The 12,903-nt window shown below is 46.8% G+C and overlaps 1 non-coding gene across 1 annotated transcript; it reads left to right on the top strand.

Moving 5' to 3' along the window:
- The first annotated feature begins 8,656 nt into the window (after positions 1-8,656).
- On the top strand, positions 8,657-8,729 carry TRNAM-CAU (transfer RNA methionine (anticodon CAU)). Its single transcript has one exon. It is a non-coding gene; the product is annotated as a tRNA-Met (tRNA).
- Positions 8,730-12,903: the final 4,174 nt, after the last annotated feature.

Here is a 12,903-nt window from a genome sequence, read left to right as displayed (position 1 = left end):
AGCCTCACGTCTGCCTCCCTGATTTCTTGTGCTCCCTGCCCAGGAAAGTTGAGGGCTGGGTTCAGGGTACACTCCCTCCTGGGGAGTTTCTCATTTCACTCTAGACAACCCGGGGGAGTCCCCAGGCTCCTTGGTAGCGGAGTCATGCCCACCATGCTTTTCTGTTTCCCCCTTGCTGCACCCCTGAATGTGTCCAGTCAGCATCACATATTGAGGGCTTTCTTCAGCCCAGCCACTGGGTCTGGTACTTTAAGAACCAGAAATGACAAGCCACTGTTCCAGAAACCCCACCACCACCCCTGTGGAGTCTCTGGAATGAGGCAGATAACCAAGGAAAACAGTGAAGCAAAGATCTGACAGAGGTTGAGAGCCAAGGGATGAAGAACCGACCAAGTACCAAGGAAACGGGTCAGAGGAGCTCTAATGGCAGATGTGGTGAGTCTAAAGAGGAAACAAAAGCAGACAAACATGGAGAGAGGGGAAAGGCATTTCTGGGGGCAGGAACAGATACAGCCAACGCTCCTCCTCACTTGTCCCAACTGCTTCTCCTTCCTCCCGCTCTTCCTCCTAACTCACCATGGGTCATGGAGGCTGTCCACCTCAAGAATCCCCCCACCTCTCCTGACTGGCCTCTCTGGCCAGGTCCGTGTCTGCCGGGATTCCTATGACCCTCCCAGCCCTTTTACCTTGGCCCTGCTGATGAACACGTGGTTTCCTGAACCCTACACAAAAGCCTGTCTGCAATCTGGACCCTGGAGAATTCGATACATGGGACAAATTTCTTACGCAGGGGATTCAGTAAAGTCTAAATCATCCTTTGCCCCTAAGAAAGGGAAATCATCCCAGGGAAGCAGGAAAGGTGCAAAGGAGTCATGCTGAGAGAAGTTTCTCTACAAGTTAGGTGGAAGGATTAAGTTCACTCTGCGCCCCGTGCAAGCCAAGAGGAAGTGGGCAGGAAGGGATAGGATCCCCATGGAGAGACGGAGTTAAGAAGCAAAGACTTGGAGCAGGAAGGCCCAGGAGAGGTCTGTGGGACATTGCAAGGAGGAGAATTTCCCAGGAGGCAGCTGTAGGGTTGGAAACAGGAAAGGGACATAGTAAAAAGTGTGCTTATAAAGATTCCTAGGACAAACAATGCCCAGTCTCTCTACAGTGGCTCTGATCAACCTGTACTCCAGGGGTGACTGGGTGACTCAGTTGGTTAAGCGTCCAGCTCTTGATTTCCACTTACACCATAGTCTCATGGTTTGTGGGATCGAGCCCCAAGTCAGGCTCTGCACAGACAGAATGGAGCCTGCTTGGGATTCTCTCTCTCTCTCCTTCTCTCTCTGTCTCTCTCTCTCTCTCTCTCTCTCTCTCTCTCTCTCTTTCTCTCTCAAGCTAAATAAATAAACTTTAAAAAAATTTTTTTCAACCTGCCCTCCAGCTGGGAAGGGTGGGGACAGCTTGAGATCACCAGCATTTAGCAGAGCCTTGGCCCTTGAAGGCATCCTGCAAATGACCGTCTCCATGGGATGCCAGTCTTTAACCCAAGGGCCATTTAATACACAAGGTCCAGATCAGAACAGGAAATAGAAGTCCTACTCTTGTGACCTTAAGCTTGTTACAGCACAGAATGGGAACAATAATAAAACCTCCCTCATAAGGTTACAGTGAGAATTGTCTGTGATAATACACAGTCCTACCTGGCATCTAGCGGCTGCTTGAAATCACGACGACGCCCTTCTACTTCTTAAAACCTGCTCTTCCCAGGACTTCGGGGACTTTACACCGGTTTGGTAGCCTCTGCAGCCGCTTGACTTGCTCCCTCAATCTCCTGTTTTCCCTAATGAAATGGTAGCCTCTGTGAGTACTGTACACACGTGAAAGCACTTTACATATGCAAGCCATTTAATCCTACAATGGTGCTTTGAAAACAGGTTCTATTCCTTCCTGATTTAAAGACTAAAGTCAAGGAAACTCCAGGACAGAGCTCCCACGTGCACACATCAGGGGTCCCAATGGACTGGGGTTACTGGATCAAACGCCCCTCCCCTGAGCACGCTTTCACATGGCCCCACAGTGAGACTGCCTGGGACTCTGCCTGGGCTCCTTCAGGACCCTCGAGCCACACTTTCTTCCTCCATAGCCCCTCCTCTGGCTGCTGTGGGAACCCATCTCACTCTGCTTTGAGCCTCCATCTTCTCCTTTGATCAACAGACCCACATTTCCAAAGGCCAGTGAAATATATGCACATGGATATCTGTCTTCCCCTAAAACCCAACCAGCTCCAAGCTCCTGACCCTGTCCTCCAGCCTCAGCCTCAGGCACCTCCAAGAAAGCACTAGGTTCCTTCTATCCAGAAGTCTAGTTCTCGTCCAGTAGGGGCCCTGGAGAGCAGCAACCTGTCCTCAGAGGCCACTCACAGACCCTAGCACAGCAAATGTCGGACTCACCCATCTCAAACCAGTCAGCCCTCCCAGCTCCCCTCTTGTGGCTCACAGCGCCACCTTTCCTCCCATCCTCTGAGACCAAAGCTGTCCCCTGGACCCATCACTCTCCAGCAGCCTTCTCACTCCCCCAACAGTCCTTCAGCCTGGAAACTGTCTCCCAACTGCCTCTCGGATTGTTCCCTTCCCCAACATTCCAACTGACCAACCGGTCATCCGCTCATCCGCACCCCCCAACCCCCTTGAGTCTTGACCACAGTCTGGCTTCTGTCAGAATCAATTCCCAGTGTGTGTCTTACCCAGTGAATCATAAACTCCTTGGGAACAGGAACTGGCTCTACTTATTTTCCATCCCCACGAAACTGATTGCCCTGGCACACAAAACCATTAATCTATTTTAAGTAAATAAATTTGGGGATTTACTTAAATCAGAAAGTATCTGATTCAGAGGGAGCATTTGATTAAAAAATAGTCTTGGGGCACCTGCGTGGTTCAGTCAGGTAAGCATCCAACCTCGGCTCAGGTCATGATCTCACAGCTCATGAGTTCAAGCCCCACGTCGGGCTCTGTGCTGACAGCTCAGAGCCTGGAGCCTGCTTCAGATTCTGTGTCTCCCTCTTTCTCTGCTGCTCCACAGCGCGTGAGCACAAGTGCTCTCTCTCAAAAATAAACATTAAAAAAAATTTTTTTTAATTAGCCTGCAAGTTCTATATACTTCCTGACACAGAAACATGAAATTGCCCATACCCACAACCCAGGTCACCATGCCCCTTGTCATGCAGACATCACACCTACCCTGTCTTTATTGATTCATTTGTTTATTCTGTTTGAGTACTGACTGGTCACTCAAATATTTCTTGAGCAGAATGAATAAAAGAGATATTAAAGTTCACCTGATCCAGGGGACTCTACACTGGAATACTAGAAACACCCAGGGAGTTTGTTAAAAATACAACCCCTAGCCCCATTTCTAAGATTTACCAAATCAGAATCTCTGGAGGAAGACCCAAGGGCTTTCACTTTTATTCATTTGTTTTTAATTTTTCACTTTTTCTCTTAACTTTTAGACTTAGAAAATAGTTTGAAAATAAAAAGTTCCCACATACCCTTCAATGTTAACATTTACGTCACTGCTAACGCAATGATCGAGACCAGGAAATTAACATACATATGTTTAACTAATCTACAGACTTCATTCAGATTTACCAGCTGCTCACTAATATCTTTTTACGTGTTCCAGGCGCCAATCCAGGTTACCATCCGGCACTCGGGGGTTTTAATTTACATATCTCTCCTTACGATCGTGCGTGCTTATATATGTTTTCATATGTTTGAGGACCATTTTAATTTGTGCATTGTGTGTGAATTGTCTCTTCGAGTCTTTTCTCATTTTTCTTTCAGATCATTCATCCTCTGTCACTCAATTTTCAAGAGTTCTCTGCGTATTAGGGATTTTAGCTCTAAGTCTTTGTAGCAAAGCCCTTAGTTTTACATGTTGTGATTATTTTCTCCCAATTTTTTAGTTGTCTTTTGACTTTGTATATGGTGTGTTCTGCCGTGTCCAACTTACCAATGATTCATTTAATTGCCTCTGGATTCAGAGTCACGGTTTGAAATCCTTTCCTTACACTGAGGTCAAGTGGAATTTACCCAGGCTTTTTGTTCTTCCCACTAGTACTTACTATGGTTTCCTTTTTTACATTTAAATTAATGATCCACTTGAGTGTATTTTTCCATAGGATGTGTGCTACAAATTTAGTTTTATCTTTTGAAATGACTCCCCAGTTTCTCAGCACCATTTATTGAAGAGTCTATCATTGCCTCTGAGATTGGGGAGGCCACCTTTGTCATAAGTGACGTTTCCATTTGCGTTCAGGTTTATTTCAGTTCTATTCTCTTCTATTGGTCTATCCACTCATGTGCCACAGCCCCACTGCTTTAATTACAGAGGCTTTATGGTTTGTTTCAATGTCCAGTGAACGAGACATTAAAAGACCTTCTTTCTTTTCAATGTTTCAGAGTTTCCCTGGATATTCTAGCAGGTTTATTTTTCATATAAACTTCACTATCAACAAACCATTTGTCCCTCGAAACAGCTCCAAGAAGTAAGCAGACACCAGAAACTTCCTAAAAGACACCCTCAGTAGCCAGAGAGTTCCTCTGGCCCAACCATCCAAACAGGTGAGATCTGGCTCCCAGCACCAATAATAAGCCAGCCTGTGGGGTCTTATTCTTGCCGGAGGAGCTCAACCTGGATTGGAGGCCCCACAACCAGTTCCTAGGAGTCATTTGGGGCCTCAAGTGCATGGCATGCCTCCTAGCAGACACTTTTGGGGTCCCACCAAGCGATGCAAGAAATCCTTCTCCTCTAAAGAGCTGGATGTCACAGACTACCAGTCATCTCCATGATTTCCATGATCACACCAAAACAAAGATGCCCACTCCACCAAGAAGCCCACAGCTCCACCCAAGAGGACCTCCTGTGCCCCCCACCCCCATGCTTCCACATACACTTCCATTAGACCCACCGAGAAGACACAATCTGTGCTTCCCCCGAGTAAGAACTTCCTTTTGCCCAAGAGGGTACATGCAGACAACAATCTGAGGTTTGGGTTTTAAGAAACAGTCGACCACTATAAAGATCACTGCCTACACCGTTTCCTTGTATAGAATGACCTTCTTAGTTCAGCTCCTCCCAGCCCTAGAAGTAACTTCGAAATTTATAATGAATTTAACGCTATAAAGAAGTACTTTCTGTAGATGGACAGCAAGCATTCCACAGTTGTTCTGATGTGCAGCCACGTTTGGGAACCAGGGAAATATAACCGACGGGATCAGGATGTGGTGACTCTGGGGACTGCTGCCACTCTCTCGCAGGAGCCCTTGAGAACAGCTGGACCCTTCACGCCAGCAGTGAGGAGGGGAGCTCAGCAAAGCCGGAAAAGGTCCTCCAGCTCACAGTGGTCAAACGATCAGTGACGAGTAACAGTCACCACAGCTGCCTCTCCATGCTAGGTGGATACGCACACTCTAGAACAATATCTTCCTTCAATCTTCCGGGAGCCCAGCAAAGTAGATTCAGGTATGATCACCATTTTATGGGAACAGAGAGGTTAGGACAACCAATCATGGCCGACCTGGAGATGAGCAGAGCCACCTGACTCTGGCAGCTGTGCATGACTGTTTCCAAGACCTGGTCTTCTAAGGGCAGTACAAGAAATAAAATGGCCCTAGCCCTGAGGACTTATGGGATGCTAGTATCCCAGAATAAGCTGGAAGGGGATTGAACCTGTTGCTTCACAGAGGAGAAACAACCCCAGAAAGTGAAGACAGTTTCTTCAGATCACAAAGACAGTCAATGTCAAAGCAGAAACCGGAGTCCAGGTCTCATAGGCAAGGTGCTTAGCATCTGTTATAAAGCAGTTAGGTGTTAGAGGCAATGCAAGGCTGCCCCTGGAGGAAGGGCCAGAAACCTGCAGGCACCCCTTCCAGAGACCCTGGGCTGCTTCACTTTGCATGCTGGTAGATTTGGAGACACTGCCCCTCCGGGGATGGGGTCTTCTTTCTTTACTAGTGCCCCCCTGCATAATCCCCAGGACCCTGTCAATGAAGTCCTATCAGGGGCCCAGTACACACAAAGCAGTTTTTCCTCTCACTGCACCCCTGAAATCACGGACTCAAGAAACACCTTGAGGGAATGGATTTCATGTGAGAGGCACTGCGGTGGGCACAGTGGGGACAGAATCTGAGAAAATAAACCTGTCAGTCTCCTCAGAGGTTATGACTTGTTGGGTGTCCCAAACACAACCTGTGATGAGCAGAGAGCTGGAGTGAAACAGAGGGGAAGATCAAATACCAACTCATGGGCTCTTGGCAGGCATCCTGTCTGAGCTAAGAGTGAAGAGGCCAAGATTTCAGTAATGAAGAAGTTAGTGAGAAGGTCCTGGGGAAAGAGAGAAGGCAGGGCCTCCCCTCACATTCTCTGGTGCCTGCTTTTCCTCTCAGCTCCTCACTCCCTGGCCACCCCCCATCCTGGGGCGTCTCCAACACTGACTCCTTCCAATATGCCCCCACCCCCCACTGCACCTGCCTCTCCTCTCAGGCCTCTCAGGATAAGCTAAAACTAGTTCTTCTGTACTTGCTGCAGAGGACACAGAAAAATTTCAAACCAACCACTGCTCCCAAAGAAAGAGAAATCGCCTGAAGGAAAGAGCAAAGTTTGGGAAGAAGTGACAGAGAGAGAGAGAGAGAGAAACATCTCTGCTAGTTCCAGGCCGCTGTGCAGGAGGAGCCCAGGAAGATTAGGATGAGCACACAGAAAGGAAGGAAGGCAGGAAGGCCCTGGATGGTTCTGCAGGACAGTCTGTCTGGTCTGGCTGGGAGGCTGAGGGTCAGCCTTATCACTGCAGGGCCCTGATGGCTATTTCCCCTAATGGGCAGTGAGGAACCACTCAAGATTGAGTAACGGGACGCCCTGCAAAATGTGTTTAGAGAGATTCCTGGAACAAACCGTGTCCTGCCCTCTGCACAGCGGGAGCTCGGGTTTCACAGCTCTGACAGTGCCTGAGAACCCCTCCAGCTGGGGGTGGGGGGGCTGCCTGTCCTGCAGCCAAGTCTCCACCGCTAACTCTTGGGGCAGAATTTGTGCCCCCCAGGATGAAAGGGAGGGGAAGCCACAAAGTCAAAGTTGGGTAGGGGCTGAGAGAAAACCAAAGCCAAGCCTCTCACTGTCCGTGCTCTGCTGTTTGCTCAGTGCACACTCTCCCTCCAGCTTGGAGTCTGGGCGGCAGGTGGTAGCAGAAGGTGGCTTGGGGTGGGGCGCAGGGCCCCCCCCGAACCCATCCTTCTGAATGTGGGGTACTTAGGGTTGGCTCAGATCCTGTCCCTAGATCACAGAACACCCAAAGGAGGAGGCAGGACACATAGGAAACAGCTGAGAACAACCTCAAACCACAGGATGTGCTACAGGCACTTCGTGCCCTAGGAAATCCGGGCAGTAAGAAGGAATCAGTGTGAACTGTGGTACCAGAGACAGCCTGAAACCTGTTTCCAATCGAGCACCAAACCCTTAAAGGCACAAAGAGGAGGAAGAGGCCAGTCCTACCAGCTATGAAAACATATTATTTATTACTCTGGCGAAAGCAAGAATTCCACACGAGCTGGAGAACTAAAAAGTTGACAAGTTAACACAATGCTCTTACCCCATAATAATCGCTGGGTAAATGGGATGCATGATGAGTCCTTCCGCAGCAGAAATTTTCCTGCAGGAATAAAGAAGAAGGGCGGGGGAGAATAAGGAAGGAATGCCTTCTTAGAAATGGTTGTATGTTCTGCCCAACCACCCATCCATCCACCCAGCAGTTTTATCACAATGAAACGTGAAACCCTGGTCAGGGGAAATGATGCCTCTCTTCTGCCCTTCAAGACGAGATGCCCCTTTTAATGAGGGAGTAAATTATTGTTAAGAGGATACAAAAATACAGAATCCAATAAACTGGCAAGTCCTAGGTAACCGTAATTTCTTCCCTGTGTTTTCCTACTGAATTCATCTCTCAAGAGTTTTCTGGAATCTTCTCTCGTTTCCCCTACCTCACTCCCACCCCTATTCCAGGACCTGGGCCTGGAGACCTCACGCCCCTAACGGCTCTCAGGCCCACTCTCCTCCTCATCCCGTTCTGTCCTCGCCCGCCTGCTACCAGGGCCTTACTCACCCCTGGCTCAGGGGCGCCTCCTGCCGCCCACCCGCAGCCGGTTCCAGCCCATCCAGCCTCAATTCCCACCCGTCAGCACAGCGAGCCTCAGGTCCGCCCGCCCACTTGCCAGCTCGTCGTTGTCAGGATTGAAGGCATCGGCTCGGGCAGCCCCTCTCACCTGCCCTCCGCCGGAGCCAGGCGCTTGCCCTCTAAGTGCCCGAGCGCGCCGGAGGGGTCATCCTCGGAGGCTGTGCACCTGTCGGGAGCGCGGCTGCTCGGGGCCGGGTCCTCGTAGGGCTGCCGGGGCCCGGGGCGCGTTCCGTCTGACAAGACCGCTCCTCTCCCTGAAGAGCGACCCTCCTTCCCCATGTGCCCCCAAATATCCCCGCGTATCTGCTTGTGCCGGCGGCCTGGGACCCGCGGCGGGGACTCCCGGGTCTCTGCAGGGAGAGATGGACGCGCGTAAGCAGCTCGGGCGGCGGAAGGGGCCGTAGGCACTTCCCTTCAGTGGTAAAGAAGCCTTTCTTTCCAGCGGCCCTCTTGGCGCAGTGGGCAGCGCGTCAGTCTCATAATCTGAAGGTCCTGAGTTCGAGCCTCAGAGAGGGCACAGTCATTTTACTGTGCTCCAACGCGGCGTTTGCATAAAAACTAACTAAGGGTGCTTACAAGCACCACAGGTAGAGGGATGCCCTCCGTAAAGCAGCGTCCTGCCCCGGCGGAACTAAATCCTGGCTCTGCACACAGATCCCCCAGCTTCGCTAAACGAGAGAGCAAGCCGCAGGCAAGAGGAAGGACCTCGGCCACCCTCTCGACCCAAGAATAAAAACCTGTGAGAAAAAAACACGCCGTGTTGGCGCGACTGGGGGGAAATGGACAAGGCGGTGCCGAGCGGTGCACTGTCTTTTACAACATCTGTGAAAACCAATCTCCTGGACCACTTCCGATCTCCCTTTTCTCCCCAGCTTCCTCTACTCGGAGCAAAGCTGTGTCTGCACCTTCTTTTGAGGATGTATCCAGAGACTGTACCCTCGCTCTATTCCAGACCAGGCTTTCGAGAGCGGGGCAACCTGGGTAGTCAGCGCCCGTCCTCCACGTGGCCCGGGACCGAAAGGTGGGGCGTGGCACTGATAGCGATAGCCCAGGCGACTCCAAGCTCCACCCAAGGCTCTAGCTGAAGACTTCAATTTTTGATTATTTGGTTTACAGTAGCTTCCAGTTACTTTGTGATTTAATCTCCATTATTTAGAAGTATATTTATTTTCCAAAATAGGGAGATTTCTAGTTGTATTATTCATTTCCATCTTAATTGGTTGCATTGTGGATGTAGGATATATATAATATGATATATATATTTCTTTTTAAAGTAAGTTTTTACCCACTGAGAGGCTTGAACTCACCACCCAGAGATCAAGAGTCACTTGCTCTACCAACTGAACTAGCCAGGAGCCTGGGTCATAGAATATATTCTATAAGAATTAAATAGCTCAATGTATGGTCGTTTTGTAAATGCATTTTGAATACTTGGGATAAGTATTCTGTACTGGTCGTGTGCATTGTACTAAATTTTCTAATCACGTTAATCTTCTTTATTCTTTTTTTAATTCTTGTTATATTTTTGTATGTTTGAACTATCGGTTATTTTCGATTTTGTCATTTGTATATACTTTGAGGCTACATTAATAAATGCATAAAGCATAGAATTCTTGTATCTTCCTTGTGAATCAAACCTGAATTGAACACTTACGAAGTGTTCATCTTTATCACTAGTATTGCTTTTCGTTTTAGACTACATGTGGCCTAACATTAATGTAATATCAGCTTGTTTTGATTTCGTGTGTACAAGAAACACCTTTTTCTAGTAGTTTCCTACTTCTATTATGCTTATGTTTTAATGTCTCTTTTAAACACCTACATTTCATGGGGTGCCTGGGTGGCTCAGTTAAGCATCCAGCTCTTAATTTCAGCTCAGGTCACGATCTCTCAGTTTGTGAGATCCAGCCCTGTGGCAGGCTCCACGGTGAGCCTGCTTGGGATTATCTCTCAAAAATAAACAAACATTAAAAAAAAATAATAAATGCATATATTTGAGATATTTTTAATCCAGTCAAATAACCTCTACAGATTAACAGGAATATTTACCTTATTTACATTTAATATAATTACTGATCTATTTGGATTTAAATCTACCATTTTAATAAGGTCTCCCTTTTTGTTCTGCCTGTTCTTTGTTGTGCATCTTCTTTTGGATTGCTTTATTATATTTACATTAATAAACTAATAGGTTAATGAGTTGATAGATTATATTATTAATATGAATAATAACATTAGTGTTATTATTATATTCTATTATGCTAGTTTTTTCCCTCTATTTGGAAACTGTACCCTTGTTTACTATTCTTTTAGTAACTAACCTTGAAGTTCCAATGCTACTACTTGACTTAATGAATACTGCTATTATTTGGGACTTTTACCTTTTACTTTTTTGGGGGGGGGGTAACCTCTACACCCAACATGGGGCTTGAACTCTTGACCCCCTGAGATCAAGAGTTTCACGCTCTACAGACTGAGCCGGCAAGGGGCCCCGGCACTCTTACCTTTTTTCCAAAAAAAATTTTTAAATTCTTTTCCTTTATCACTCCGGTTGTGACCCCCTCAACTTATGTGCTTTTTCTTTTTTCAGTTCTCTTGGACATATTCCTAACAGTGGAATTGCTAGGTCATATGGTAACTCTAGGTTAAGCATTTTGAACTACCAAACTGTTTTTCAAAGCAGCTGTACTTTTTTTACAATCCCAACAGCAGTGTATGAGGGCTCCAATTTCTCCACATCCTTACCAACACTTGCTGTTGTCTCTTTTTTAGTCCAATTGTCCTCGCAGGTGTGAAGTGGTATTTCATTGTGGGCTTGATGAGCATTTTCCTAATGACCTTGTTGAACATCCTTTCATGTGATTACTGGCCATTTGTATACCATCTCTGGAGAAATGTCCATTCAAATCCTTTGCCCTTTTTGAAATTGGCTTATGTGTCTTTTTATGGTTGCATTACAAGACTTATTTATATATTTTGGATATAAAGAAATTGGATTTGCTAATATTTTCTCCCCTTCTATGGGTTGCCTGTCCCCTTTCCTGTCTCCCTTGAAGCAATTTTATTTTGATGAACTTTTTTTTTGAAGAAATAAACGTTGCAGAGAGTTGAAGCTCCCGTCTATGACCCAATTTCGCTGCCTCCCTCTTCAGAGATTACTATTCTAAATGTGATCTTTTTAATTCCCCAATTTTGTTTTGTTTTTTAATTATGCAAAATACCCATAAATGTTAACATCTTAACCACTTCAAGGTGTACGGATCAGTGGCACTGAGTATATTCACACAATTTGCCACCAACACCACATCCAGCTCTAGAGTTTGTTTTTTTTTTTCATCTTGCACAGTTGAAACTCTATCCCAATTAAACCCTAATCTTCCATTTTTCGCTCAGGCCCTGTAACTACCATTCTGCTCTCCATGAATGTTGTAAATACCTCCTATGAATAGAATCACAGTATTTGTCTTTGTGTGACTGGCTTATGTCAACTTAGCATAAGGTCTTCAAAGTTCATCCATGTTGTAGCAGGTGTCAGGATCTCCTTCCTTTTAAGGGTTAAATAACATTCCATTGTGTGTGTGTACATTACATGTACATCACATTTGCTAATCCATTCATCTATAAATGGACACTTGTTATAAATGTGTGTCTATTTGTCTATAGCCCAGTGGGCTAGATTGACCTCTACCCTCTGTATCATATTTTTGAATGGATTTCAATTATGTATATTATTTAGAGGCACTCTGGCTATAGGAGGGGTAGGCGGACTTTGACCAGCACACCAAATTTGTCCCACTGCCTGTTATATATATATAATTCCATTGGAACACAGCCACATTCATTCATTTATCTATTGTCTATGGCTGCTTTCATGCTACAACAGCAGAGTTGAGGGACTGGGGCAAAAACCATATGGCAAAACCTAAAATATTTACTATCTGGCCCCTTAAGTAAGTCTGCTGTTTCCAAGGCACTAGTAACAAATAGATTCCAAAATGTGTAACAGCTCAAACATCAGCTTCTCTTCCACAGCATTAGTCCAAAGCCGGCAGTTTTCTCCATGTTTGATTCATGTACACAGGATGCTTCCACTGCACAGCTCTGCAATCCCCAAGGGCCTCCATGTCTTTGCCTTGAGCTAGTAGAAGGGGATCAAGAACCTGGAGGGGACCCCCGTACTCCTTTAGCCTCGGTCCAGGAACGAATTCATTTCTCACTCATGATTCATCAGCAACAACTAGGTGCCTGACAATATCTCAAAGTAAAGAACGGCACACTGGGTCCCTGGCTTCGTGCCTCCTCCCAGTGACACAAGCTACAAATTTCAGTGGGAGGCCAGCTGTCTCAGCCATGCCAACACCCAGCAAGTGAAGAATCAGAATGAGCAAGAAAGCAGGCCGATATGGCTTGATTTCAGGAGATGGGCTTTTTCTGCCTGGAGAGGGCCAGATGGAATATTATAGAAAGCCAGAATGAAGAGCAGGCCTTTCAAAGATTCAGATAAAACCAGGTATCATCAAGCAGTTGCTAAAAGGAGAGAGAGAGAGAGAGAGAGAGAGAGAGAGAGAGAGAGAGAGAGAGAGAGCCCTTCCTTGGGATATGGTTAGACCAGCTCATGGACTCTTAACCTGGATCAAGAATTGAGTGTTGGGGGCGCCTGGGTGGCTTAGTCAGTTGAGCGTCCGACTTTT

This window comes from Neofelis nebulosa, chromosome 17 (assembly GCF_028018385.1).
Source record: "Neofelis nebulosa isolate mNeoNeb1 chromosome 17, mNeoNeb1.pri, whole genome shotgun sequence".
Taxonomy (NCBI): Eukaryota; Metazoa; Chordata; class Mammalia; order Carnivora; family Felidae; genus Neofelis; species Neofelis nebulosa.
This window is presented reverse-complemented; position numbering and strand designations above follow the sequence as displayed.